This window comes from Rhinopithecus roxellana, chromosome 13 (genome assembly GCF_007565055.1).
Source record: "Rhinopithecus roxellana isolate Shanxi Qingling chromosome 13, ASM756505v1, whole genome shotgun sequence".
NCBI classification, from domain to species: Eukaryota; Metazoa; Chordata; class Mammalia; order Primates; family Cercopithecidae; genus Rhinopithecus; species Rhinopithecus roxellana.
Window position 1 is genome coordinate 12913216 of NC_044561.1, and position 27047 is coordinate 12940262.

Genomic DNA, 27047 nt, shown 5'->3' on the forward strand with positions numbered 1-27047 from the left:
GCCTTAATTTTCCCCCCATGTAAGCATGTGGATTGACCCAGTTAAGCACTAAAGGCCCATTCTTGCTCTATGTATCTGTGACTTCAGATCTGCCACCTGCCCCAAGGATATGCCAGGGATGACCAGGACAGCTGCCACCAGGCCCCCAGGCTCATCATCAGTCAGCCTCTCAGAGACACACACACACACACACACACACACACACACACACACACACACACACCATATACCTCCTCACTGTGCTCCCCAAACCCCTGCCCCACATCCAATGTCAAAGCAAAAATACACACATGTGAGCAAACATAACGCTGTTCAGGCAAATAAGGGAAAGACATAGGGGTCCCCAAAGGCCTTCTTCACTTTGTGTCCCCTTGCTGCGATCATGGAGAGTTAAGGAGGCTTCCTTGGAAGAAGAGATCTGCCACCAGAGCTTTCCCAGTATCTTTGGGGATCTGTGAAAAAGAGGATCCTCTGAGGTTTGCTGGGAGGGCTTAAGGCTGAGGGGATGGAGAGGAAAATTTTAGCAGTTCTGTCCCAGTGTAAGGACCAACCCCAAAAGTTAAACTTGCACCACAGACTAAAGGCCAGGGGCATCCTGTGTTTCTCCCCTTTCTTCCCCAGAGTGACAAGGGCCAGTTCAGACTGTCAGAAATCCAACAACTTTCCTGAACTGGAAATTTCAGAACAGACTGCAAGTCACTCCCAGGTGACTGAAGGTCAAGGTGAGGCCCCTGCCTCTGCCTGCGAGTCTCCCTCGGTTTGCATCTTTCTTAACACTGGCATTTCCTGAGGTTGAGCTCTCTGGGGAGTTCTAGAGAATGGCTCGCAAGGCTTTTTGAGCTTGCACATCTCACCTGCCTTTCCTGTCTTTTGCCTGGGAAAGGAAAGTTATTTTTTCCAGGTCAGCACAGGGCAGAACATCAGCCAGCCCAGCCCAGAAGTGCAGGGGGAGGTCATGGGCCCTGGGGCAGAATGATGGGAGACAATTCAAGGTGTGGTAACAACCACCAAGTTGTCCTCAGTCTAGGCAGAAACTCAACTCTACCCCCTCCCACCCCAATCTTGCCCGCCACTGCGCCAGATTCCAGATCTAAAGGGATCAAGGACAAGAGCCAAGGGAGAATGGAGAGGCCCCAAGGAAACAGCACCCAAGCGGGTACTGTCTGAAGAGAAAAACTAGCTCCGATTCTCTGAATTCCGACATTGCGTTTGGGAAGGCAATCAGTGCTTCTTTCCGTGGTGCAAGGCCTGGGTTCTGGGTCTGCTTGAAGAAAGCCACTGGGGTGTGGCGTGACATCATCGTGGCTGAGAAGGGGCTAGGGGGTCCAGAGGGAAGGAGCCAGGACCAGAACTGCAAGGGTGTTGCTTCCCAGGGTGTGGATGATTGCTCATGTCCAGCTCAGACCAGTTCAAGAAACTAACCTCCATTTATTTTCTTGGTGGGTCTTTTTTTTTTTTTTCAGACTGTTAACAGAAAAAAAATTTTAAAAAGCAGAAAACTGAAAAAAAAAAAAATCCTGGTACATGAAATAAAGATTTTTTTATATAGCTTTTGGTCCTCACTTCAGTGAATTTCTTTAATTCCTTCCCCAACTCCTGGCATCCTATTTAAAACAATCCTAAAGCTGCAGATTCTTGGGGATGGGAGCTTTGGATGCTCGGCAGTAGGGCGTCCCCCCAGCCTCTAGATCATGAGTTCCCTATTAAATATCCTTTAGGGATACTTGCACGCCTCCAGTGACAGAGGGCTCACCCCCTCCAAAGATAGCACCAGCCAGCACTGAGCAGCACTCTTTGGCAAAAGTCTTCTCTGCACACTGAATTTTAATCCACCTCTTCCTTCACACTCCAACAACACTGAATAAATCCCTTCCCTTTTCAGCATGACAGCCCCTCAGATATTTGAAGACAGAGAGCATGACGTCCTTGAGTTTTCTCTTTTAGAATAAACCAGCCCTACTCAACATCCCAATCACACTCCAGCATTTCCATTTTCCCCATGAAAGTGTGCAGTTTGGAATGGACATGACCCTGCCAGTTTACTCAGGGGGGCTCCTTGCAGAGGGGTGCTCCTCAGGGAGAAGGGGAGCCATGGAGTGGCAGAAGAATAGGGAGGGCCCCTGGGACTCTCTTAACTTGAAGAGATGAGAAAGACAAGATGGGATGCTAACAGGAGGATGTGACCTTTGACATCAGAGAAAGGCCCCATTGGAAGGATGACCTGTCATGCCCAGAAACAGCTGTCTAAGATAACAGCGCTATCTAAGATGTGGGCGGTGGCGGAGGGGGGAAGCATACTCACTGTACAGCTCTCCTGGGGCTCAAGAGAAAGGAGATGGCAAGCAGATGACACCTGCACACTGCACAGACCTAAGAGAAGGTAAGCCCTGTACCACACGGCCTGGAAAAGTCTACTCTAAAAGGGTCCAATGTTCAAAACTTCCTGTTCAACTCAGCCTCAATCTGCTCGGGCCACACCACCAAGCCCCCACCAATCTCAATTATCTCTCCCTCTCTAGCCTCACCCCTAACACTTGTGGGGTCCAGGGCAAGAGTAGAAAGGGAGGCTCACGCTCCATAACTTAAGTCTGAAGATTTAACAGCTGCACATCAAACTAACCACCTTGAAAACATGGTCTATCAGCCAGGCGCGGTGGCTTATGCCTGCAATCCCAGCATTTTGGGAGGCCGAGGAGGGTAGATCACAAGGTCAGGAGCTCAAGACCAGCCTGGCCAAGATGGTGAAACCCCGTCTCTACTGAAAATACAAAAACTAGCCAAGCGTGGTGGTGGGCGCCTGTGATCCAAGCTACTCAGGAGACTAAGGCAAAGAATTGCTTGAACCCAGGAGGCGGAGGTTACAGTGAGTTGAGATGGCACTACTGCACTCCAGCCTGGGTGACTGACCAAGACTCTGTCTCAAAAAAATGATAATAAAATAAAATTTAAAAATATGGTCTATCCTCTGTCCTGGCAAATATGCCCTTGTGACAACCTAAAGTGTTAGGTTTGAATTTAGAATTCTCAACCTCCTCTGCATTCTGCTCCTTAAAGTAGCAGCATGGGGCAAGCCCACCCTGGAAGCCTCGACCACAGCTCCCTGCCCATGACCCACCCCTCTTCCTTTCCCACTTCCAGCTCCACTCAGCACGTTCAGGGCATCTCCCACAAAGTGGGCACCCATCCCAGCCTGTACACCCAGCTTCCCCAAAACCACTGCTTAAGGCAGGAGGACATAGATCCTCAGGACAGATGGCAGCTAGCCCTGGAAGCCAACTTGGCAGGACTCTTGGAGCAGAAATTCTAAACTAGCAAGCGTCAGACAAGTGTCTAGAAGAGGGTAGGGCTTGGAGTGAGCACATCGCCTTGGCCTGTGAATTCCTCCCCACGTGGGAAAGGGCTTGGTCTGAGAAGGGCCAGGGTAGGATCCCCTCTTGCTCTTGTCTAAGGCCAACACAGCCTCTCTCTGGCTTTTGAATGTAGATTTTAACACTCAGAGCCCAGTTTAAGGACCAGCTCCCGGCGAGTCAGTTACAGGCTGTGGAGCTCAGAAGACCTCTCCCTTCATGGAAGAAAGTCGCAGTTGGAGGCCAGCAAGGGCAAGCGATGTGTCCAGGCTTGCACAGTGAATTGGCTTCAGGCAGGCACTAGGCCCAAGCCTCCAGACCTTCCAGCATCCCTGGTCACCTGCCTCAGATGGAGGTTTGAAGCATTCCTCCTTCCCCCTCTTCCATTCATGCTTCAGGCTTAGCAATTCCTCTTTGCAGTCATGCTGACCTCACCAAATCCAAAAACTTCAAAGCATCTGCAGGGAGTGAGGGAAGGCCCTTCTGTCTTGGTGAGTATCTAGACCTGCCTAACAAGGAGTATTGGTTTAGACTGACTTCTAAGGCCACTCGGTGAAAGCTGGCTGGCAGCCACCAACTGCCTGTTCCCCCAGGGCACAGCTCTGGAAAGAAGCATTACCATCACCAGAGGAACTTTGCCCTGCCTCCCCCGCCCACCACAGGCTGGGCAGCCATAGACATGAATCCTTCGTGTACTGAAGCCAACTCCTAACTCCTATGGGCTCATGTGAGCCAGTTATGTGTATCCCTTCCCAGCTAACTCCATATACCGTGACGCCACATCAGCAGCTTGAAGTCGGCCATGGTGGGAACATTTACACTGCAGCAATGGGCAAATGCTGCTAATCAAGGCTTATTTTTCCTTTCCTTTCTTTCTTTCTTTTTTTTTTTTTTTTTTTTTTTTGAGATGGAGTCTCACTCTGTTGCCAAGCTGGAGTACTGTGGTGCAATCTCGGCTCACTGCAACCTTTGCCTCCCAGGTTCAAGTGATTCTCCTGCCTCAGCCTCCCTAGTAGCTGGGACCACAGGTGTGCGCCACCACACTCAGCTAATTTTTATATTTTTAGTAGAGACAGGGTTTCACTGTGTTGGCCAGGATGGTCTCGATCTCTTGACCTCATGATCCGCCTGCCTTGGACTCCCAAAGTGCTGGGATTACAGGGTGAGCCACCTTGCCTGGCCCCGGGGCTTATTATTATTTTTTTTTCAATGAAGAGCCAGTTGTTAAACATTTGCCAGCATATCACTGCATCACATCTTCTGTGGGCATGGTGTGTGCCCAGAGGCTCACTCATGGACATCTTAGAGACACATCCATACCCCACAGTGCATGTGCATGTGTGTATGGCCACATACATGTTCCCCTGTGTGCACATGTGCATGCACATACATACACCCACACACACTTCTGGAAGTAGATCCATTCACACAAATATACTCGATCAGTCATCAGCATTTATTGATCACCTGCCCCACAAAGCCTTGATCTTGCTCCCAAGAGTACAGGGATGACAAGGATGTGGACTTCTCTGCAGGAAGCTCTCAATAGAGGCAGAGACAGGGACAGGTAAACAGAGACTGACCAAGAAAGGTGATAATACCACCACAGAGGGAGGAGGGTGAACGAATGGGGGGCAAGGCACATGGAGGAGGTGACACTGGGGCTGAGGATGTACGCTGGCCACTCCACATGGTTCTCCACATGCTTAGTCCCTAGGTCCTTGGAGACCCATCTGTGCACTTCCATGCACGGGCCAGCAGACGGGGTGCATGCTGTCACAGATGCTCACGTCTATGTGGACACACCAACCACATGTGCATGTGTGTGCACTCACACAGACTCACAACATCCATCAGAACAAGGGAACACAGCACGAGGTCAGGTGGCCCATTTTTGCCACGAGGTGCGCCCCGCCCTGAAGCAGTGAGCCCATCTTTCCCTCACTCTGGCTCTCCCTCTCTCCAACACTCTCTCTCTCTGTCCCCCTGTCTCCCACTCTCTTCTGCTCTGGCTCCCTTGTTTTTTCTCCCTCCTCCCTCTTCCACCGAGTTACCAGCCTGTCTCACCTCATCCACCCTGCTGCAGAAGGGATTCCAAGGGGAATATGAAGTCAGTCATGCGAAACCCAGGCACCTCTGTCAGTCAGTAGGGCTGGAGGTGGAGACAGAAATGGGGCCCTAGATGGGATCTCTGAGGCAGGCCTTTGAGATGAGACCCCTGAGACCAAGAATATCCCTCCCACCCCATTGATTCCAGGCCTGGGATGACCTGTCACGGCCCTGAAACAGCTCAAATCTCAGAACCTCACGGGGAGGTAAGACAGGGATGTGAAACTCAGATTCCAACCTCAGGCAGCATAGATCTAATTGGTTGGGTCAGGAGGAAGAGGCAGGAAAAGGTAGGATTGGAGCTAAGCCACAGCTTTCTTATGTCACTGTCTTACTCGAAAACTTTCCATGGCTCCCTAGCACCCTCACAGTAAGGCCTGCAAAGCCCTCCCTGGTTGGAAGTCTGTTTATCTATCTTGCCACAGCAAATTGGGATTTATTGAGATTCTACAATGTGTCAGGCACTGGCAGATCATGGTATCATAGCCCTATTAAACAGGCATTATTATCCCATTTACAGGTATGAAAACTGAGGCTCAGAGAGGCAGAACGAGGGTTCTACCTTGAGAACGAGAGAGGTAGTATGAGGGTTAAGAAGGTGGGCTCTGGATCAGGTGTGGTGGCTCAAGTCTGTAGTCTCAGAACTTTGGGAGGCTAAGCTGGGTGGATCGCTCCAGCTCAGGAGTTTGAGACCAGGCTGGGCAACATGGTGAAACCCTGTCTCTACAAAAAATACAAAAATTAGTTGGGCATGGTGGTGAATGCCTATAGTCCCAGCTACTTGGGAGGATGAGGTGCAAGAGTCATTTGAGCCCAGGAGTTCAAGGCTACAGTGGCCCATGATTGCATCACTGCGCTCCAACCTGGGTGACAGAGAGAGACCCTGCCTCAAAAAAAAAAGAAGGTGGGCTCTGTAGCCACATTGGCAGGGTTCAGATCCACAACTTTGGGCAAGCTATCCACACGTCAGTTGCCTCATTTGTAAGAGGGGAATGATAATAGTAACCACCTTATAAGGTTGTATGAAGTAAATGAATTCAAACGTTAGTGTAGTGCCTGGCACATGGCAACAGTAATGTAAGCTCACACCTACACAGCACTTCCTACATGAGTGAACACTCAATATCTGTAGCCATGGTACCAAGATATCCTTAGAATGTGGTGGACTGGGGTTCAAAGGTGGGAGTCTCTGCACCCAGAGCCCTCATTCATATCCATTATTCTGTCCTGCCTCCATCATCTATACACATGAGCATGCGCAGAGACCTCCCGGGTCCCCTAATGGAGAGCTGTGCAGGATGCAGAAGCGTAAGGCGAAGGAAAAGGGTGATTCTTCCCGGCAGGGGTGTGGAGGTCCAGGTTATACAGGTGGTGTCAGGGAATGTCGTACAGTTCTGAGTCATGAAAGCCCTAGAGAGCTGAGACTTAGGCCATACCCATCTCCCTTCTGGTGCTATCTCAGCCTGGGCTCCAGCCACAGAGAGTTACACTGGCTCCTGGCAACACTTCAAGACCACTGTGATGCCTTGTATTCATTCATTCATTCATTCAGCTCCCACGACATGCCATTCACTGTGCTCAATGCTGAGGATAGCCGCAATCAAGACAAACGTGGTCCCAGCCTTCTGTAACCCATGTGCTACAGGAGAAAGGGGGAAATTGGCCAGGCACGGTGGCTCACATCTGTAATCCCGGTGCTTTGGGAGGCTGAAGCAGATGGATCATGAGGTCAGGAGTGTGAGACCAGCCTGGCCAACATGGTGAAACTCTGTCTCTACTAAAAATACAAAAAATTAGCCAAGCGTGATGGTGCATGCCTGTAATCCCAGCTACTTGGGAGGCTGAGACAGGAGAATCGCTTGAACCTGGGAGGTGGAGGTTGCAGTGAGCTGAGACCGCGCCACTGCACTCCAGCCTGGGCAACAGAGCGAGACTCTGTCTCAAAAAAAAAAAAAAAAAAAAAAAAGAAAAGAAAAGAAAAAGAAAAAAGGGAAAATTAGCAAGTTAAGAATCAAATAATTATATAATTATGGATTATTGTGAATGCTATGAAGTAAGTGCACTGGGGCAATGATTTTTAGAATATCAGTTACCCAGGAGGCTGAGGCAGGAGGAACGCTTAAGACTAGGAGTTCGAGGCTGCAGTGCACTATGATTGCACCTGAGAATAGCTACTGCACTCCAGCCTGGGCAACATAGTGAGAACCTGTCTCTTTTAAAAAAAAAAAAAAAAAAAAAAGGCCGGGCGCAGTGGCTCAAGCCTGTAATCCCAGCACTTTGGGAGGCCGAGGCGGGCGGATCACGAGGTCAGGAGATCGAGACCATCCTGGCTAATATGGTGAAACCCCGTCTCTACTAAAAAAAATACAAAAAACTAGCCGGGCGAGGTGGCGGGCGCCTGTAGTCCCAGCTACTCGGGAGGCTGAGGCAGGAGAATGGCGTAAACCCGGGAGGCGGAGCTTGCAGTGAGCTGAGATCCGGCCACTGCACTCCAGCCTGGGCGACAGAGCGAGACTCCGTCTCAAAAAAAAAAAAAAAAAGAGAGAGAGAGAGAGAGAAAGAGAGAAATCTATCAGGGATTAACCTCTCTTTAGATTATTGGACATTTAGTGGCTTAAAACAATACCATTTTATTGTCTCCCACAGTTCTACGGGCTCAGTTGGGTGATTCTTCTGTTCTGTATGATGTTAGCTGGACCTGCAGTCATTCAGGGGCTCAACTGGGCTGAAGCAGTCAAGTTGACTCATGCACATGGCTGGAGTCCATGCTGACTGTTGGCTGGGGGTTCAATTGGGCTGTTGAGCTGAACACCCCATTTCTCCCGCTGTGTCTCTCTATGTGATATGTGCCTCCCACAGCATACCAGCTGGGTTCCAGGTGGCAGGAAGGAGAAGCTGCCAGTCATCTGAAGGCTTCACCTCGGAAACGTCAGTAAATTACCTCTGCCACATTCCACTGGCCAAAGGCAGGCCCAGGGTCCAGCCCAGTTCCAAGAGGAGGAGAAATAGAGTCTATTTCTCGATGGGATCAGCAGCATACACAGGAGAGGCCAGGAAGCACTGGGAGCTGTCTTTGCAGACCAGCTACCACAACCCCTTTAGACAGAGCAGTCAGGGAAGGCCTCCGTAAGATGCTAACTTTCAGCAGAAATTTGAAGGACAAGAAGGATGAGCCAGACAGAAGCAGGGGATGGGAGAGAGCAGAGGGTTCCAGGCAGAGGGAACAGCTCACGCAAAGCCTCTTTTCCTTTTTCGTCTTTTTTTTTTTTTTTTTTTTGAGACAGAGTTTTTGCTCTTGTTGCCCAGGCTGTAGTGCAATAACATAATCTCAGTTTACCACAACCTCCGCCTCCCAGGTTCAAGCGATTCTTCTGCCTCAGCCTCCCCAAGTAGCTGGTATTACAGGCACGTGCCATGACTCCCAGCTAATTTTGTATTTTTAGTAAAGACCGGGTTGCTCCATGTTGGTCAGGCTGGTCTTGAACTCCTGACATCAGGTGGTCCGCCCGCCTCGGCCTCCCAAAGTGCTGGGATTCCAGGTGTGAGCCACCACGCCCAGCCACAAAGCCTCTTTTTCTGAGGTAGGAAAAGCACCTGACTTGTGAGAACATCTCAAAGATGACTCAAGTAGTTATCCTGGGTGAGCAAGGGGACAAGTTACACAGGATAAGGTGGAAGAGGTGGGCAGGGGTCAGTCCTCTAATCCTGGCGTCCCCAGTCCCTGGGCCACGGACCAGGGCCACACAGCAGGAGGTGAGCAGCAGGTGATGGAGCATTACCGCCTGAGCTCCACCTCCTGTCACATCAGCGGCAGCATTAGATTCTCACAAGAGCGTAAGCCCTACTGTGAACTGTGCATGAGCGAGATCTAGGCTGCATGTTCCTTATGAGACTCTAACTAATGCCTGATGATCTGAGGAGAAACAGTTTCCCACCCAGTACGTGGGAATTTTTCCACAGTACGTGGAAAAATTGTCTTCCATGAAACTGGTCCCTGGTACCAAAAAGGTTGGGGACTGCTGCTCTAATCCAAAGGGGAGGCCTTTGGGTTATATTGTAAGTGCAAGGAGAGCCACCGATCCAGACACAACAGGGAAAATCATCACTGGGCTTTCCATGCAGACTTCACCCAGCCAGAGCCAGGGCTCAGGGCTAAACACTGTGGCAATAGACTGATATAAGAAAGGCATTTTTCTTTCCTGAAGTTCGTGATTTTATTTGAATTATTTACTTGTAGGCTGGGCACAGTGGCTCACACCTGTAATCCCAGTACTTGGGAGGCCAAGGCGGACAGATCACCTGAGGTCAGGAGTTCGAGACCAGCCTGGCCAACATGGTGAAACCCCACCTCTACTAAAAATACAAAAATTAGCCAGCCATGGCCGCCTGTAATCCCAGCTACTTGGGAATCTGAGGCGGGAGAATCGCTTAAACTCAGGAGGCGGAGGTTACAGTGAGATGGCAACATTGCACTCCAGCCTGGGTGACAGAGCGAGATCCTGTCTCAAAAGTAAATAAATGAATTAAATTAAATATAAAATGAATTATTTACTTATAATTTGTAACCCACCCTTTTCCATTCAATTCAATCTCTATTTAAATACTCAGCTTATTCTATGAGTAGAAGAGCTTACAGTAAAAGACACGTGAATAAAAGGCTGTCAAAGGTAGAAGACCAAAACCATGGAAAGGGGAAGGAAACAGTTTGACAAAAAGCACAAGCTTCTTGGCAAGCAAGGCCAAAAGGGAAACGTCATACATTCTGTAGCTTTCATTGTCAAAGTCAACACTTCAATTGCCGTGGAGAAGAAAATCTTTTTTCTTGATCTCATGGTCTCTGGGGAACAGAGAAAACACACATAAAACAGTAATTAGCAATTCAGGGCTACAACTGGAGAAGGCCAAAAGGGTGCCTTAAGCAGAAGCTGGGATGGAAGTCTTACAATCTTTGCATCTCAAAACACTCACCCCTTGAGAAAAGGCAGGAAAGGGCACGCAGGAGAGCAGGGACAGTGGAGTTGGAAAGGTCTGCATTGGAAGCCCTGCTCCACGGTTCGCCAGCTGCGTGACGCGCTCAAGAGATAGCTTCCCTGGGTCTTCATTTCCTTATCTGCAAAATGGGTTCAATAATCCCCGCACAGGGTTAGCCCAGAGTACACACCGGAATGAAAGCTCCTGGCATAGTAGCTGGTACGTAATAGGAGCAGTCATAACCACAGCTGGAATCTATTAAGCTCTCCCTTTGTGCCACGTATTAATTTGAGCACCTCATGTGTTAATGCTACAGGCAACATTGTGAGATAGGTCTTATTATCCTCATTTTACAAATAAGGACATGGAGGCTCAGAGATGTTAAGATATGTGCCCATGTTCACACAGCAGGAATATGGTGGAGCTGAGACAATAAGCCAGGCAGTCCATTGGCTGCAGAGCTCACCTCCTCACCGCCACACTAACCTACTTCTCCAATAGTGGTTTCCTTGCCTCCTTCTCTTTCCCTTCATCCCCCAATACACTGCTGAGTGCTCACAGCTAAATGGAAGCAGTTCCCTCCACAGAGCCAAAATCGCCGTCCCACTAGCTCATCTCACTCTCACCTCCTCCCCACCCTTTGCCTCTCTCCTTGTCTGAGCCCTGTCCTCTGCAATTCATGAAAGCCAGAACTGACCTCTCCTCACAGGACAGCCCTTCAGAGTCCATTGCTTCTGCTGAAGGGATTGGCAAAGAATTAACAGAGGTGAGATGGAAAGCTGACCATGGAGAACAGGGAGGATTCTTCCCATGGGCTCCTTGAAGGCAGAGGTATGCCTCACTTATCACACGTGTGTGGCACGTGGTGAAGCCCAGTAACCTCATGAGTTGAATGAAGGTGAATTGAATTGAACTGAACTGAAGCGGACTGCAAAGTTGAATGGATGGAAGGTGGGTGGGTGGGTGGATGGATGGATGGATGATTGAATGGATGAATGGGTGGATGGATGGATGATGGATGAATGGATGGATGATTGAATGGATAGGTGGGTGGATGGATGGATGATGGATGAATGGATGGATGATTGAATGGATGGGTAGGTGGATGGATGGATGATTGGATGGGTGGACACGTGGATGGCTGAATGGACGGGAGTGACCATCGCTGGTAGGGAATTCTGGTAACTGAAGGTACAGAGGTAGGTGTGTTGGAAAACACTGAATAAATTAGTGTGACTGGAGAAGAGGACTCATGCCAGTGAGATGCAGAAAAGAATAAATACCCACACTCTCCCTCCTACAGGGAGAGGTGGAGGCACTCGGGAGTGCTGTACAAGTTGTGTGCTCCATGGCTGCTGGGAAGGGAGGCGTTAACAGCAGGATGGTTCCTGGCCAGCTGCAACCAGGGTGACACTGACAGATTACAGCGTGTCCTCCGCACTAATAACACTGCGGCGTCCTCCTCCTGCCATTTCCCAGCCAGCTCCAACTCCAGTGGATCAATACCAAAAGGCGTACACTGAAAATCCCCAGCCAACTCCCTCCAAGGCTTGGATGCTTCAAAGCACAGAACTGCAGAGTATAAGGATCTCAGTGACCAGCTTATTTCCTGAGCTGGGCACTCTCTGGGGCCAGGGATGGTGTCCTATTCACCTTGGCTTCCCCTGCCCCATTACAGGACCAGGCAAGGATAGCCCTCTCCCAAAGTTTGCTGAGTGAAGGAATCTACCTCCTGACCAATGAGAGTCCTCACAAATACATCTGTATGGCTCACAATCCCTCGCCTCTACTTGCATACCTCTAATGGCAAGAGGCTCTCAACCTCCCACAAGCAGCCAGAGCCTTCCTTTATTGATGATTAAAATCGTCTTCTCTACTCTTTTTTTTTTTTTTTTTTTTTTTGAGATGGAGTCTCACTCTGTCGCCCAGGCTGGAGTACAGTGGCACAATCTCAGCTCACTGCAACCTCTGCCTCCCAGGGTCAAGCGATTCTTCTGCCTCCACCTTCTGAGTAGCTGGGACTACAGGTGAGTGCCACCATGCCCAGCTAATTTTTGTATTTTTCACCATATTGGCCAGGCTGGTCTCGAACTCCTGACCTCGTGGTCCACCCACCTCAGCTTCCCAAAGTGCTGGGATTACAGGCGTGAGCCACCGCACCCGGCCCATCTTCCCTATTCTGAATTAACCCCTCTTTTATTTCTCCATGGTCTTCTATTTTCCAATTTCTTCCTTTTCCCTGGACACCTCTTTCCTCCTCTCCCAAACGATTCAATATCCCAGTCCTCATTTCCTGGGGTACTGAAGTCAAATGATGAAGGGGAGGAAGAAGGGAATTAGCATTTATTGAGTACCTTCCCTAGTTGAGATATGTCAGAAGTGTCCATGTGCCAGATGCAGTGGCTCACGCCTGTAATCCCAGCACTTTGAGAGGCTGAGTCGGGAGGATCGTTTGAACCCAGGAGTTCAAGGTTGCAGTGAGCTATGATCATGCCATTGCACTTCAGCCTGGACAACAGAGTAAGACCCTGTCTCTAAAAAAAAAAAAAAAAGAGGGAGTGGCCTCGTATCATTCCTATCTCACAGATAAGGACTGAGGCTCGGAGAGGTTAAGGAACCCAGAATCACACAGCCACACAGGGGCAGAGCTGGGGCTGTGCCATTCCAGCTCCCGGGCACACAGGGTGAGTGCTTCCCACCTCTTCTTGGCCTCAGATGAGTCTAGAAAGGACGCAACTGGTCCCCTAATGCCCCAAGGGACTTGCTCAAGGTCACAAGAGCAAAGGGATTGTCCAGATCGGGGCGCTTCCCCCACAGCTTGTCACTTCTCGCCCTGTCCCCGACCCAAATAGCATTTCTCAGGGAAGAAAACTCGGGCTCCTTGGAAAAACAGCTGATTCTGGGAGTGGGGCAGGGAAAGAACAAGAGGAGATGGGGGCATCTTGTTCTTCCAGGAAGCCAGGAAGCGAACAGACTACGGGAACTGGGGCATAGACTCAACGCAAGGATCCTCAACGAGCCGTTTGTGCATCAAAAAGAATGGGAGGACAACAACTCATCATATATCAACTGGCTTCTAAAAGGGGAAGTAAGAACCAAGCAAAATAACGTGTATTACATTGCATTACATATAACATGTAAAGTACACATATGCAAGCATGTACAGGTGCCTATCCTGCCTGGGAGAGCTCTGCACATTGTGGACACTTGCTCAGATGCCACCCTGAAAACCTCTGGGGAGGAATTGCAAGCCCCCGGCCCATCCCAGCCCGGCATCTCCATAGCCTTTCCCTGCCTCTCGTTCCGTAGTGAAGACCAACAGGGACAAGGGGCTTCCGTGTGGTGCTGACCTGCACGGATGCCTGGAGAGGGACTGGCTTGTCCAGAATCCCCACCAGGCACTGGGGCCAGACCTCCCGGGCTCCTGAGCCCATGGCCTCCTTCCGGGCCCAGTCTACCTAGCTTCCCGGCTCGTGTGCATGGCACGGTGGGCTGGAACTGCTCCAGAGTCAGCATGAGCCTTAGAGGTACTGTCCTAAGCCAAGCCCGCAGGCTACCTGTCTTCCTCTTACTGTGCTTTCTGCCCTGCCAAACACCTGCCAGCTATGACAGCCCCACAGCAGCCACTCTGCCCTGCCTCGTCCCTGCTTGGTCTCTCACCAGGCCCCGGCGGTCCCCATTTCCTGTCCCCGTCTGATCACCTCATCCCCAGTCCAGGCCCACACCGTCACACTTGTGCACACAGACCTCTTGATGTCCACATCCCTGCCCCTGCCATCCTCATCCCACCCTCCAAGCCTGCCCACTCTTTGCCCAAACCATCATTTAATGGTGACACTTGTTAAGCTCTCAAAAAAAGTCAAGATCTAAACCCACACTGGCTCTTCCCAAAGCCCACGTCTATAGTTAACAGGCACTTGTCTTGCCTTTTGTGCTTGGGTCTATATAAAACACCTCTTACAAAACAAATAGGTAAAGTCTCTAGAAAATAAAAAACACAAGAGATTGTAAGAGTGGTCGCCTCTGGGGAGGGAGGGAGGCCAAGGCGGGTGGATCACGAGGTCAGGAGTTCAAGACTAACCTGACCAACATGGTGAAACTCTGTCTCTATTAAAAAATATTTTAAAATTAGCCACACATGGTGGCGTGTGCTCGTAATCCCAGCTACTCAGGAGGCTGAGACAGGAGAATCACTTGAACCTGGGAGGCAGAGGTTGCAGTGAGCCAAGATCATGCCACTGCACTCCAATCTGGGCAACAGAGTGAGAATTCGTCTCAAAAAAAAAAAAAAAAGACAAGTCCCAACTCCACTAGTACCAGTTTTATGACCTTGGGAAAAACTTACGTCAGCATCCCTAGTATCAGTTTACTCGTCTATAAAATGGGATGATCACAGTACCTGCCTTGTAAGACAGACAGTAAACCCAGCCCCAAGAAGTGTTTAGCACCACGAAATAGTCAGGGCTCAGTAAACATGAGTGATGGGCCTCTCTTTGCCCACCTTCTCCACGGAACTGTGAGCTCCTAGCACAGCTCCCACCATGGTGATTCCCTGACAAATACAAGATGCAATTCATAGTCCTCAGGATACAGCTTTCTTTTTTTTTTTTTTTTTTTTTTTTTGAGATGGAGTCTTGCTCTGTCGCCCAAGCTGGAGTGCAGTGGCCAGATCTCAGCTCACTGCAAGCTCTGCCTCCCGGGTTCCCGCCATTCTCCTGCCTCAGCCTCCGGAGTAGCTGGGACTACAGGCACCCGCCACCGCGCCCGGCTAGTTTTTTGTATTTTTTTAGTAGAGACGGGGTTTCACCGTATTAGCCAGGATGGTCTCGATCTCCTGACCTCGTGATCCGCCCGTCTCGGCCTCCCAAAGTGCTGGGATTACAGGCTTGAGCCACCGTGCCCGGCCAATCAGGATACAGCTTTCAAGGCCCTCCCTGCTGGTCCCACTGTCTTTCCTACTACATCTGTTACCCATCCTCAAACGCATGACTGACGGACGCCCTTTGACAGCTCCTGCCCGTACACACCCCACTGTCCCTGATGCTTTCCTTCCCCCAGTACTCATGCGCCTTTCTTTGTCTGGTAATCTGCAAACTCATTTCATCCTTCAAATGCTGCAAAAGGTCTCCTCCTCTTGGAGCCCTCACCCTTCGCCTGCTAGACTTGGTTACCCCGTGGCACTCAGTACAGACCTCTGGGCAATTCAAACCAAACCACATTGCTAGCTCTTTGCCCTCCATCTCCCCCACTGCTCTGGAAGCTCCAGGGGGACAGAGGCTGTGTTTGCATATCTGTATTCCTAATGCTTAGCGTGTAACAGGAACTCAGAAAACGTTTGTGGAATGAATGAATCATTCCTGACCACTCAGCTACTTGGCGCCTTCAGGGGCTGAATTATGGTGAGCCATTCATGGCCTGCAAATGCTACACAGTGGAGGTAGCGACCTCCTCTCTTTGCAATCTCCAGCCCAGAAGCCGCCTCTCTCAGCCTGCACACCCTCAGAGAGCCTTCCAGGAGCTGTTCGGCACTGCAGCCTGCAGGGCATCCCCCTGCCTCTCCTCTGTCTGCCACAGAGGTCTGCAGAAGCCCTCAATCAGAAGCCGTGCTAGGAGGGGGGACAGAAAGACAAATAAGATACAATCCCTGCCCCCATGGATGAATAACAGCCTGGAGGAGACAGATGCCTAGGTCTGCCTCATTCTATCCACCACCTATAATTCATCAAATGTCTATCATGTGCCTCTCTCCTCCGTGCCTTTACATAAGTTCTATCACTCTCTGTGCCTCAGTTTCCTCCTCAAGTGGGACGGAAAGACCCACCTAATCTAATGCATCAGGACTACTTGCAGATAGAACCAGATAATGCACGTAAATTGCTCAATAAACTATGAAGACCTGGACTGACGTTGTTACGGCAATTATTAATATAGCTTAACATAACAGTATTGAATAACTGAAGCCCTCCCCGCAGCAGGCACAGTGACTTGCACATAGTAGGTGTTTAAATGATCTTGATGCGTTGAAATGCAGTCCGGGGACCGGGCCTGATTTTTCATGAGTTGTGGAACAGCGCCATCCCATGGCCACAGTGCAGAGCACACAGACCTTCTGGCAGAGTGCTTTGACGGACCCAGTGGGGGTTGCTGAGATCCGTTTAGGACAAATGCAAGGAAAAGTCCATTTGACACCACGGGGCAAGGAGAAGTTTCTTTGTCCCTAGAGGTGGTACAGGCTCAGAGTACAAACAGAGGCAACAAGGGTTTGAAACAGCATTCTGGATTATTTCTCTATCAAGCAGTTTTTGGGAGATATGAAGCACCCCGGGTGAACAATCCAACCACGTGGTCGAAGCCTGGTCTGGTCTGGCCCTGTGGAAGGTGCTGTTCATTCTTCATCTCAGAAGACTCGAGGCCAGGTGTGGTGGCTCACACCTGTAATCCTAGCACTTTGAGAGGCTGAGGCAGGCAAATCACTTGAGGTGAGGAGTTCAAGACCAGCCTGGCCAACATAGTGAAACCCCGTCTCTACTAAAAACACGAAAATTAGCAGGAAATCGCTTGAACCCGGGAGGCAGAGGTTGCAGTGAGCCAAGATCGTGCCACTACACTATAGCCTGGGCAATAGAGCCGGACTCCGTCTCAAAAAAAACAAAAGAACAAGACTTGAACTTGGCTCTGCCACTCTGCCATGCTCAAGCTGTGTGACCTTGAGTAGACTGTTGCCTTCTCTGAGCACCAGTTGTCTCATCTATGCAATGAGGTCATGATCCCTGCACTGGCCACCTCAAAGAGTCATTGCATAGATCAAATGGTGTAAGAGAAGCATAAGTTTAGAAATGGTCAAGTGTTATACAAACACGATGAGTGGTAATCATTCTAATTTCCAATCACAGTAATAACGGGCATTGACTGAGCTCTGCACTGTGCTAAACGCTTTCACACATAATCTCACTTAATTCCCACTAAACCTTACCAAATAAGTACTCTAAGAGGCCCATTTTGTAGATGAGGACATCGGAGTTTAGAGGAATTTGAAATCTTGTCCAAAGTCACACTCAGCTAATAAGGAGAAAAGTCAGGATTTGAACTCAGGACAGTGGGACCTCCCCAAAGTAGAGGAGTCTCAATAGTTCCAGCCACAGACATGGGATTTAAGGGGAGCCCCTGATAGGCAGGTAGGTGCCTTGAAGAAAACAAAAGAATTATTGACATTTCTCCTCTTTTGCCCAGGAAATTCTGCTTCCTTCCCATCTCTACCCCAGTACCTGCTGTGACCTTGGAGCCTCCCAGGAGAGGGGAACCCTTGGGCTCTGCATCCAGGGCCCTGCTCACACCCAAAGTCAGAGAATCCCAAAGCTCTCCCTTCCAGGGTCCAAGCCTGACCAAAGGCCATGTGTGCTCCTTTAAGGGACTGGCAAGGGCAAAGTGGGGGATGGTTCCCCTTCAAGGTCACTGTTAAACAGATGATGCCAAAATTTGTTGGGAGAAGTGGCTATTTGTCAACAATCATAATGACCCTCATGTATCTAGAGTCCTCTTGAGCTAATGAGATGTCTGAGATTGCCCCCTGTCCACTTTCTCAATGTTTGGCCCTCAGAACACTCCTTTGAGGTCAGAATCCTTAGCCCTACCTTACAGATGAGGAAACTGAGGTTCAAGGAAAAGAAGTGACTTAACTGAGGTCATACTGCAAGTAAGTGGCAGAGGCAGGACTCAAGTCTAAGATTCCAGAGTACGTATCCTCCTAACTCCCGAGGAATCCAGAGACAGGGGAGGTAGAGTGGCCCGGAACTGTTTCTGGTTGACAGCCCTGGTTCTAGGGAAAGTAGTCCAGAAATGTTGCTGGTTGGTAATCCTAGTTCTAGCCCCACTTCTGCCATCAGCAGGCTGTATGACCCCACACAAGTCACTGGGCCTCAGTCGCTTTTTGCCAGAGATTCCTCGTGAGCTCTGACTTTGCGTCCTTTATTCATGTCCTTGAGCCACAAAGATGAGGGTGTTCAGCAGCATCTGCAGGTTTTATAGACAAGCAGCTGTGACTTCGCCTCCCTCGGGAAGCTTTTCCTGACTGCCCAAGGCTGAGTTATTATTGCTCATCATGCTCTCCCAGCACCCAAAGCGTTGCATTGCAACTTATCAGCAAACCCCCACAGGCCCAGGTGGCAAACGTGCATGACTATGAAGAAGGTCGAATCTGGTGCAATAGGGAATAGTGGGGACTGAGGCAAAGTAGAGAGCCCCTGGCCAAGGGGGCAGCTCCTATTCAGCTCCAGCTTCTTCTCGTATTACAGGAAGGCCAGCCTGGTGTTGCCAGATCTTAAGAGAAGCCAGAAAACTGGACTTTTAGGTGAAATCTGCTTTTTAAACATAGACTCAAAATATATTTAAGGACTTTATAGGTATTCAGCCCCTGGATTAGCCACATCTACTTGCCCCATTAGACTCTGAGTTATTTGGCCGGGCACAGTGGCTCACGCCTCTAATCCTAGCACTTTGGGAGGCCGAGGCGTGTGGATCACTTGAGCTCAGGAATTTGAGACCAGCCTGGCCAACATGTTGAAACCTCGTCTCTACTAAAAATACAAAAATTACCTGGGTGTGGCGGCAGGCACCTGTAATCCCAGCTACTTGGGAGGCTGAGGCAGGAGAATCGCTTGAATGCAGAGGCGGAGGTTGCAGTGAGCCGAGATCGTGCCATTGCGCTCCAGCCTGGGCGACAGAGTGAAACTCCATCTTAAGAAAAAAAAAATAGACTCTAGGTTACTTGATAGCATGGCAAGGTCTCGCCCTGAATGCTGAGTGGCCAACCCAGGGCCTGGAACCTCACAAGTGACCAGTGATTGCTTTTTAAATGTTGCAAGATCTTGCCCCAGCCAAAGCCCCCTACCTCCAAGTTTCTGGTAACCAGATGAACCCCCCTGGCACGTATCAAGGGCTTATTTGCATGCCAGGCACTGCCTTAAGCATGTCACATACATAGTCTGACCTAATTCTATTATCCCTCCCTTCCAAAGTGGTACATACTATGATTCCATCTATTTTACAGATGAAGCAGCTATGGCTCAAACGGTCACACAACTTGCCCAAGGTCACACAACAGTGGTAAAAATTTAAATCACTGGAATTCAAATTCAGGCAGTCTGACTCCCCAGATGTCTGCTTGCATTACAGTGATGTCAAACTGCTCCAGGAGACCACCTTAAATATCACCTTGCGGTCACTCGGCCCCAACCACAAGTCTCTCCAGGCACCCGCCAGGGCAGTGGGAACCAAGGCATGTGGTATGAAGACATGAGACACCTGATGCGGTGGCTCATGCCTGTCATCTCTGCACTTTGGGAGGCTGAGGCGGGTGGATCACCTGAGGTCGGGAGTTCGAGACCAGCCTGGCCAACATGGTGAAACCCTGTCTGTACTAAAAAATACAAAAATTAGCTGGGCCTGGTGGCAGGCACCTGTAATCCCAGCTACTCGGAAGGCTGAGGCAGGGAGAATTGCTTGAACCCAGGAGATGGAGGTTGCAGTGAGCTGAAATCGCACCACTGCACTCTAGCCTGGGCAACAGAGTGAGACTGTCTCAAAAAAAAAAAAAAAAAAAAAAAACAGAGCTGAGAACAACACTGTGCTGCAGAAAGCAGGGACCTGAGGTTCAGAGAGGTGCACCTACTAGCCCACAGCTGTGCAGCCAGATTGAGCCAAAATCAGTGTTTATCTTAAAGGGCCCTAAGACACCAAGTCCCAGCTTCCAACAGAAGAAAATATATGGGGCAGAGAGAAGGCGCCAAGGAGAGGCCTGGTTATTGCTCATCCCATTGAAACAGTCAAACACTCTCTAAACTAGCTAAATGGTTCCGAAGGAAATGGGAATCTATTTTGTCTCCTGTCGCCAGGCCTGCAAATCCTGATATATCTCAGGCCACGGTAGCGAAGCGGATGGCTCAGCACTTGGAGACATGCCCACACGAGGCAGGAAGTAGGGTGGATGATTCAACAGGTACCTCTCTATTCTGAGAACCGGTCCTGTGATGGGTGAGTGTATATGCAGCTGAAATAAAAAATGAGTTTGAATACCGACCACTGGAACGTACAGCAAGCCTCCCTTTCTTCCGGGGGACTTGCGGCATTCTTTGGGCCTTTAATCTTTCCAGGTTTTCTAGTTCTGAAATTTTGCTGAGACAGCAAGGTTCTTGGGAGGCTACAGTGGGCTGGTGACTCAAAAGCTTCCTTTCCTGCTGGCACACCCTCCAACAGGATGATAAAATGGCTGCCGCTCTACCTGGGACACCATGTTCCTTGCCCTCAGTCTTCCTCATCTGCCAAATGGGGGTAGTGATCTCTGCCTAACTGAGACAGAAAAGTTTGGTACAGGAGGAACAGCCCCACAATTTCTTATCTGAAATCCTCACGGCTCAGTGTGCTTTATCAATTTATTTATTTTATTTTATTTATTTTGAGACATGGTTTTGCTCTGTCACCCAGGCTAGAGTGCAGTGGCTCAAGGTAACCCTGCCTCCCAGGTTCAAGCGATTCTCACGCCTCAGCCTCCCCCAGTAGCTGGGATTACAGGCACCCACCACCACGCATGGCTAATTTTTCTATTTTAGTAGAGATGGGGTTTCACCATGTTGACCAGGCTGATCTCGAACTCCTGACCTCTGGTGATCCGCCCGCCTCAGGCTCCCAAAGTGCTGGGATTACAGGGCTGAAGCCACCACATCTGGCCTCAATGTGCTTTCTAATTTGGAATTCTTTGGATTCCTGAAAGGTTTTCAAGTGGATCTACTGCATATCGGGTGACATGCCAGTGAGCTCTGGAGCAATATTCCATAAACCCTTTCATTTTTCTGCAGCAAAATGTATAGATATTCACGCTAAGTGGGACTAAATAAAGACTATAAATAACCTCACATCCAATTCATATCAGGTTTGCCATCAGATGCTTGCCCCAATCTCAAGAAAAAGCTTTAGCTTTTCAGAGCATTGGGGGTTTGGGAATTGTGCATGGAGAGTGCCAGCTTTGGTTTCAGCCACACCTGGGTTTCCATTCCAATTGCATCCCGACCAGCTGGCCCACCTGGGGCAAGAAATTCCTCCTCTCTGAGCCTCAGTGTTCTCATCTGTAAAATGGGATAATTCCTATGGTGCTTCTTAAAAGATAATCAAGGAAATGCAGGTTGCCACTCTGGAAGAAAGGCTGGCCACACTGACAGGTCCCAACGAGGTGAATCCACCACAGGATATCCGGGATATATCTGCACGCAAGGCAGGGGCAGACTCCCTTTGACCAAACTTACAAGGCTGACGCTTAACGGAAGATCCACTTATTATTGGATAGCACAGTAAATACCCCACCAACAGAATGGAGCACTTCCTACAGCCCAACCAGCACAGGCTTCCCTACAGCACAAGTTCCGTGAGGATCCACGGTGTCACAGCACTGCTTGGTGGGAGGGAGTCAGAATAAACAACTGCATTAAGAAGCATTTATCGGCTGGGCGTGGTGGCTCACGCCTGTAATCCCAGATTTTTGGGAGGCCGAGGCGGGCAGACCACTTGAGCTCAGGAATTCGAGATCAGCCTGACCAACACGGTGCAACCCCATCTCTACTAAAAACACAAAAATTAGCCAGGCGTGGTGGTAGGCACCTGTCATCGGGAGGCTGAGGCACAAGAATCACTTGAACCCAGCAGGCAGAGGTTGCAATGAGATAAAATTGCACCACTGCACTCCAGCCTGGGCGACAGACTCCATCTCAAAAAAAAAAAAAGCGTTTATCACAGAGCAGCTTGAAGCCCCCTCTCTTTTGGGAGGACAGTCTTGCCCAGGAAATGGAGATGATGCTTGGGTCAGAGCAACCAAGAACCTGTGCCCTGGACAATGCCAGCCCTGGCTCTGTGACCATCTCCTTCCTATTTGTCCTCTACTGAGGGACTCTTCCATTCACTCTTCCTCCAAAGAGGGTGCAAGGTAACTGACCAGGTTCCCCTTGATAAACCAGGATCGTAGTCCAGGCCTGTCCCTCTGTGACAGACTCCCTCAGAAACTTTGCCTGGCATTGATGTACCCCACGCTCTTCAGTCATGTTTGCAGATAACCAAACTGATGACTCTTAGAAAAGGCCAGTCTGCGGGCGTGGTGGCTCAAGCCTGTAATCCCAGGACTTTGGGAGGCCGAGACCGGCGGATCACGAGGCCAGGAGATCAAGACCATCCTGGCTAACATGGTGAAACCCCGTCTCTACTAAAAAAAAAAAAAAAAAATACAAAAAACTAGCCGGGCATGGTGGCGGGCACCTATAGTCCCAGCTATTCGGGAGGCTGAGGCAGGAGAATGGCGTAAACCCAGGAGGCGGAGCTTGCAGTGAGCTGAGATTCGGCCACTGCACTCCAGCCTGGGTGACAGAGCGAGACTCCGTCTCAAATAAATAAATAAACAAAAATAAGATTTGCCGGGCATGGTGGCGGGCACCTGTAATCCCAGCTACTCGGGAGTCTGAAGCAGGAGAATCCCTTGAATCGGGTGACAGAGGTTACAGTGAGCCAAGATCTTGTCACTGCAGAGTGAGACTAAAAAAGAGATGGCTTTAGGAGCAGGCTCAGTCCCCTCACAGTCTTGAGAATGCTCTCCCCCAACAAACCTGCATCCTCTCGAAAACAGGGTACCTGTTACACAGACACAGCTCCCAGGCAAGCCCAGGGCTGCCCCTTTCACCAGAGGGCTCTCAGTAAGCCCGTCCCATGGGGAAATTCTGGAGCTGCTGCTGGTATTCAAGATGGGAAGGCTCTGAATTCCTTAGAGAGAGCAGGCAAGAGACAGAGGAGGAGCGACACAACCCTGCAACTCTCTTTTTATTATCGCTCTTAGTTTCTGTGGGACAGGAATTTGGGGTGGGCTTGGCTGGATGGTTCTGCCCTGGGGCCTCCCTGGCCTCTCGGAAAGGCCTTCCTCACCACCCCTTTAAGAGGTAAAAGCTTCTGAGTCCACAAAACTGCTTTCAAATCCTGGCTCCACCATTTACTCACTGGGCTAAGTACTCAACTGCTCTGAGCCTCTTTCTCCCCACCTGCATGAATGGCAGGGTCCACGGCAATTTCAAGGAACTTTTAGAAAAAAACACTGGCCAGATTATTTTATTCATTAACTCAGTCAATGAATACCTACTTAAGCACCTACTCTATGCCAGTGATAGGCTTTGACTGTATCCTCACCCAAATCTCATCTTGAATTCCCACGTGCTGTGGGATGGACCCAGTGGGAGGTAATTGGATCATGGGGCAGGTCTTTCCCACACTGTTCTTGTGATAGTGAATAAGTCTTACGAGATCTGACGGTTTTAAAAGCGGGAGTTCCCCTACACAAGCTCTCTCTCTTTGCCTACTACCATTCATGTAAAATGTGATTTGCTCCTCCTTGCCTTCTGCCATGATTGTGAGGCCTCCCCAGACATGTGGAACTGTGAGTCCATCAAACCTCTTTCTTTTGTAAATTTCCCAGTCTGGGGTATGTCTTTATTAGCAGCATGAAAACGGACTAATACAATCATCTATTTCAGAAATGATGGTCAGAAAAGACCTGCATAAGGAGTTAACTCTCGAGCAGAGGCATAGCTGATGAGACCAATTCAGGCACCAGAAAATCTGGGGGAAGAGTGTGCCATGCAGAAAGAACGTCAAGTGCAAAGGCCCTTCTGAGATGGAAAGAAGCCTGGTATCTTTGGCCAGGCATGGTGGGCTCACGCCTGTAATCCCAGCACTTTGGGAGGTCAAAGTGGATGGATCACTGGAGTTCAGGAGTTTGAGACCAGCCTGGCCAACATGGTGAATCTCCATCTCTACTGAAAATACAAAAATTAGCCAGGTGTGGTGGCACACACCTGTAGTTCCAGCTACTTGGGAGGCTGAGGCAGGAGAATCACTTGAACCCCAGAGGCAGAGGTTGCAGTGAGCCAAGATCACACCACTGCACTCCAGCCTGGGCGACAGAGCTAGACTCTGTCTCAAAAAAAGAAAAGAAAAAAGAAAAAGAAAGAAGCTTGGTGTATTTAAGGCACAAGAAGAATATGGTGGCTAGAGGTAGACAGGTGACCAGGTGAGGTGGCTCATACCTGTAACCCCAGCACATTGGGAGGCCAAGGCTAGAGGATGGCTTAAGCCCAGCAGTTCAAGACCAGCCGGGGCAACATGGTGAGACCCCATTTCTATAAAAAAGTAAAAATTAGTCAGAAGTGGTGGCATAAGCCTCTAGTCCTACCTACTCAAAGAGGCTGAGGTGGGAGGATTGCTTGAGCCTGGAAGGTCAAGACTGCAGTGAGCCATGATCGCACCACTGCACTCCAGCCTGAGCAATAGAACAAGACCCTATCTCAAAAAAATAAAAATTAAAAAAATAACAAAGGGAAATAGGGACCACACCGGGCACAAAAAGATATTCATATTTCCCTCTAAGCATATAATAGGAAGCTACTAGAAGGTTGTGGACAGATTCCTTTGACTACCATATAGAGAAGAAACCCTAGAGCAGCAGGAGTGTATCCAAGCATGATGTGAAATGGGGATAAAAAGTGAGAGCATTCTGCGGGGCACAGTGGCTCACACCTGTAATCCCAGCACTTTGGGAGGCCGAGGTGGGTGGATCACGAGGTCAAGAGTTCGAGACCAGCCTGGCCAATATGGTGAAACCCCATCTCTACTAAAGATACAAAAAAATTAGGCGGGCGTGGTGGCACACGCCTATAATCCCAGCTACTCAGGAGAATGAGGCAGGAGAATTGCTTGAACCCAGGAGGTGGAGGTTGCAGTGAGCTGAGATCGTGCCACTGCACTCCAACCTGAGCAACACGGCGAGACTCTGTCTCAAAACAAAAAGAGAGAGAGAGGTTGAATAATCTGTCCAAGTTCACCCAAATGATAAGTGGAATTACTAGGTCCTTTCTCATACATTTATTTTCACCCTCACAGCACCCTCTAATTATCATCTCCAATTTCCAAATAAGGAAACAGGGCCAGGAATATGAAGGCCACACATAGCTAGAAAGTGGCACAGTTGGGTGGGCACGGTGCCTCACACCTGTAATCCCAGCACTTTGGGAGGCCAAGGCGGGCACATCACAAGGTCAAGACATTGAGACCATCCTGGCCAACATGGTGAAACCCTCTCTCTACTAAAAGTACAAAAATGAGCTAGGCATGGTAGTATGTGCCTGTATTCCCAGTTACTTGGGAGGCTGAGGCAGGAGAATCACTTGAACCCGGAAGGTGGAGGTCGCAGTGAGCTGAGATGGCACCATTGCACTCCAGCCTGGCCAAAGAGCAAGACCCTGTCTCCAAAAAAAAAAAAAAAAAAAAAAACTGGCAGAGCCTAGACATCAGATATGTCTAATAATTTCTAATAAAGGAGGCATGCTAGGAGGCTAAGAAAACCTACGTCAGGTAGAAAGGATCTGAGGTTTGAATAAAGTCATGCCCTCAGATTATCTTTCATTGTTTTAAAATTCTGAAGGAAAGACACCAGGAGGAACTCCATAGCCTGGGAGTTGCTGAGAGGACAGACTACTGCAGTAGTCATCTACTGCAGTAAAGCAGTTTGTGAGTCGTCACTTTGGAATCACAGTTAATGCGGAGCTCCTGGGCTCCAGCATAAACATATCCGTACAATCTATCCAAGTGAGACCCAGAATCTGAATTTTTTTTAATACCATCCTGGTCAGGTGTGGTGGCTCACACCCGTAAGTCCAGCACTTTGGGAGGCCGAGACAGGAGGACTGCTTAAGCCCAGGAGTTCAAGACCAGCCTTGGCAATATGATGAGTCTTCGTGTGGACAAAAATTTTTTTTAAAATTAGCCAGGTGGCTGGGTGCAGTGGCTCACGCCTGTAATCCTAGCACTTTGGGAGGCTGAGGTGGGTAGATTACCTGAGGTCAGGAGTTCAAGACGAACCTGGTCAGCATGGTGAAACCCCGTCTCTACTAAAAATACAAAAATTAGTCCGGCATGGTGGTACACGCCTGCAATCCCAGCTACTTGGGAGGCTGAGGCAAGAGAATCGCTTGAACCTGGAAGGCAGAGGTTGCAGTGAGCTGAGATCCCGCCACTGCACTCCAGCCTGGATGACAGAGACTCCATCTCAAAATAAATAAATAAATAACTATTAAAAAATAAAAAATTAGCCAGGCATGGTGATATGCACCTGAAGCCTCAGCTAATCCGTACTCTAAGGCGAGAGGATCACTTTAGACCAGGAGTTAAAGACTAGCCCAGGCAACATAGTGAGACCCTGTCTCTACAAAATTTTTAAAAATAATTAGCTGGCCGGGTACGGCGGCTCATGCCTGTAATCCTAGCCCTTTGGGAGTCCCAGTGGGTGGACTGCTTGAGCTCAGGAGTTTGAAACCGGCCTGAGCAACATTACAAAACCCCATCTCTACCAAAAATACAAAAATTTAGGCAGGCGTGGTGGTGTGTGCCTGTATAAACCCAGCTACTCGGGAGGCTGAGCTGGGAGGATCACTTGTACCTGGGAAGTCGACAGTGCAATGAGCCGTGATCCTGCCACCACATTCCAGCCTGGGCGACAGAGAGAGACCCTGTCTCAAACAATAAATAAAAACAGTGTTCCAGAAA

General features: G+C 49.5%; 1 long non-coding RNA gene across 1 annotated transcript; it reads right to left on the minus strand.

Annotated features, from left to right (window-relative positions):
- Positions 1 to 10027: 10027 nt before the first annotated feature.
- Positions 10028 to 19078, minus strand: LOC115892678. Its single transcript, XR_004052558.1, has 3 exons — positions 19020 to 19078; positions 10425 to 10566; positions 10028 to 10293 (listed from the first exon to the last, which is right to left on the minus strand). It is a non-coding gene; the product is annotated as an uncharacterized LOC115892678 (long non-coding RNA).
- Between the last annotated feature and the right edge of the window lie 7969 nt (positions 19079 to 27047).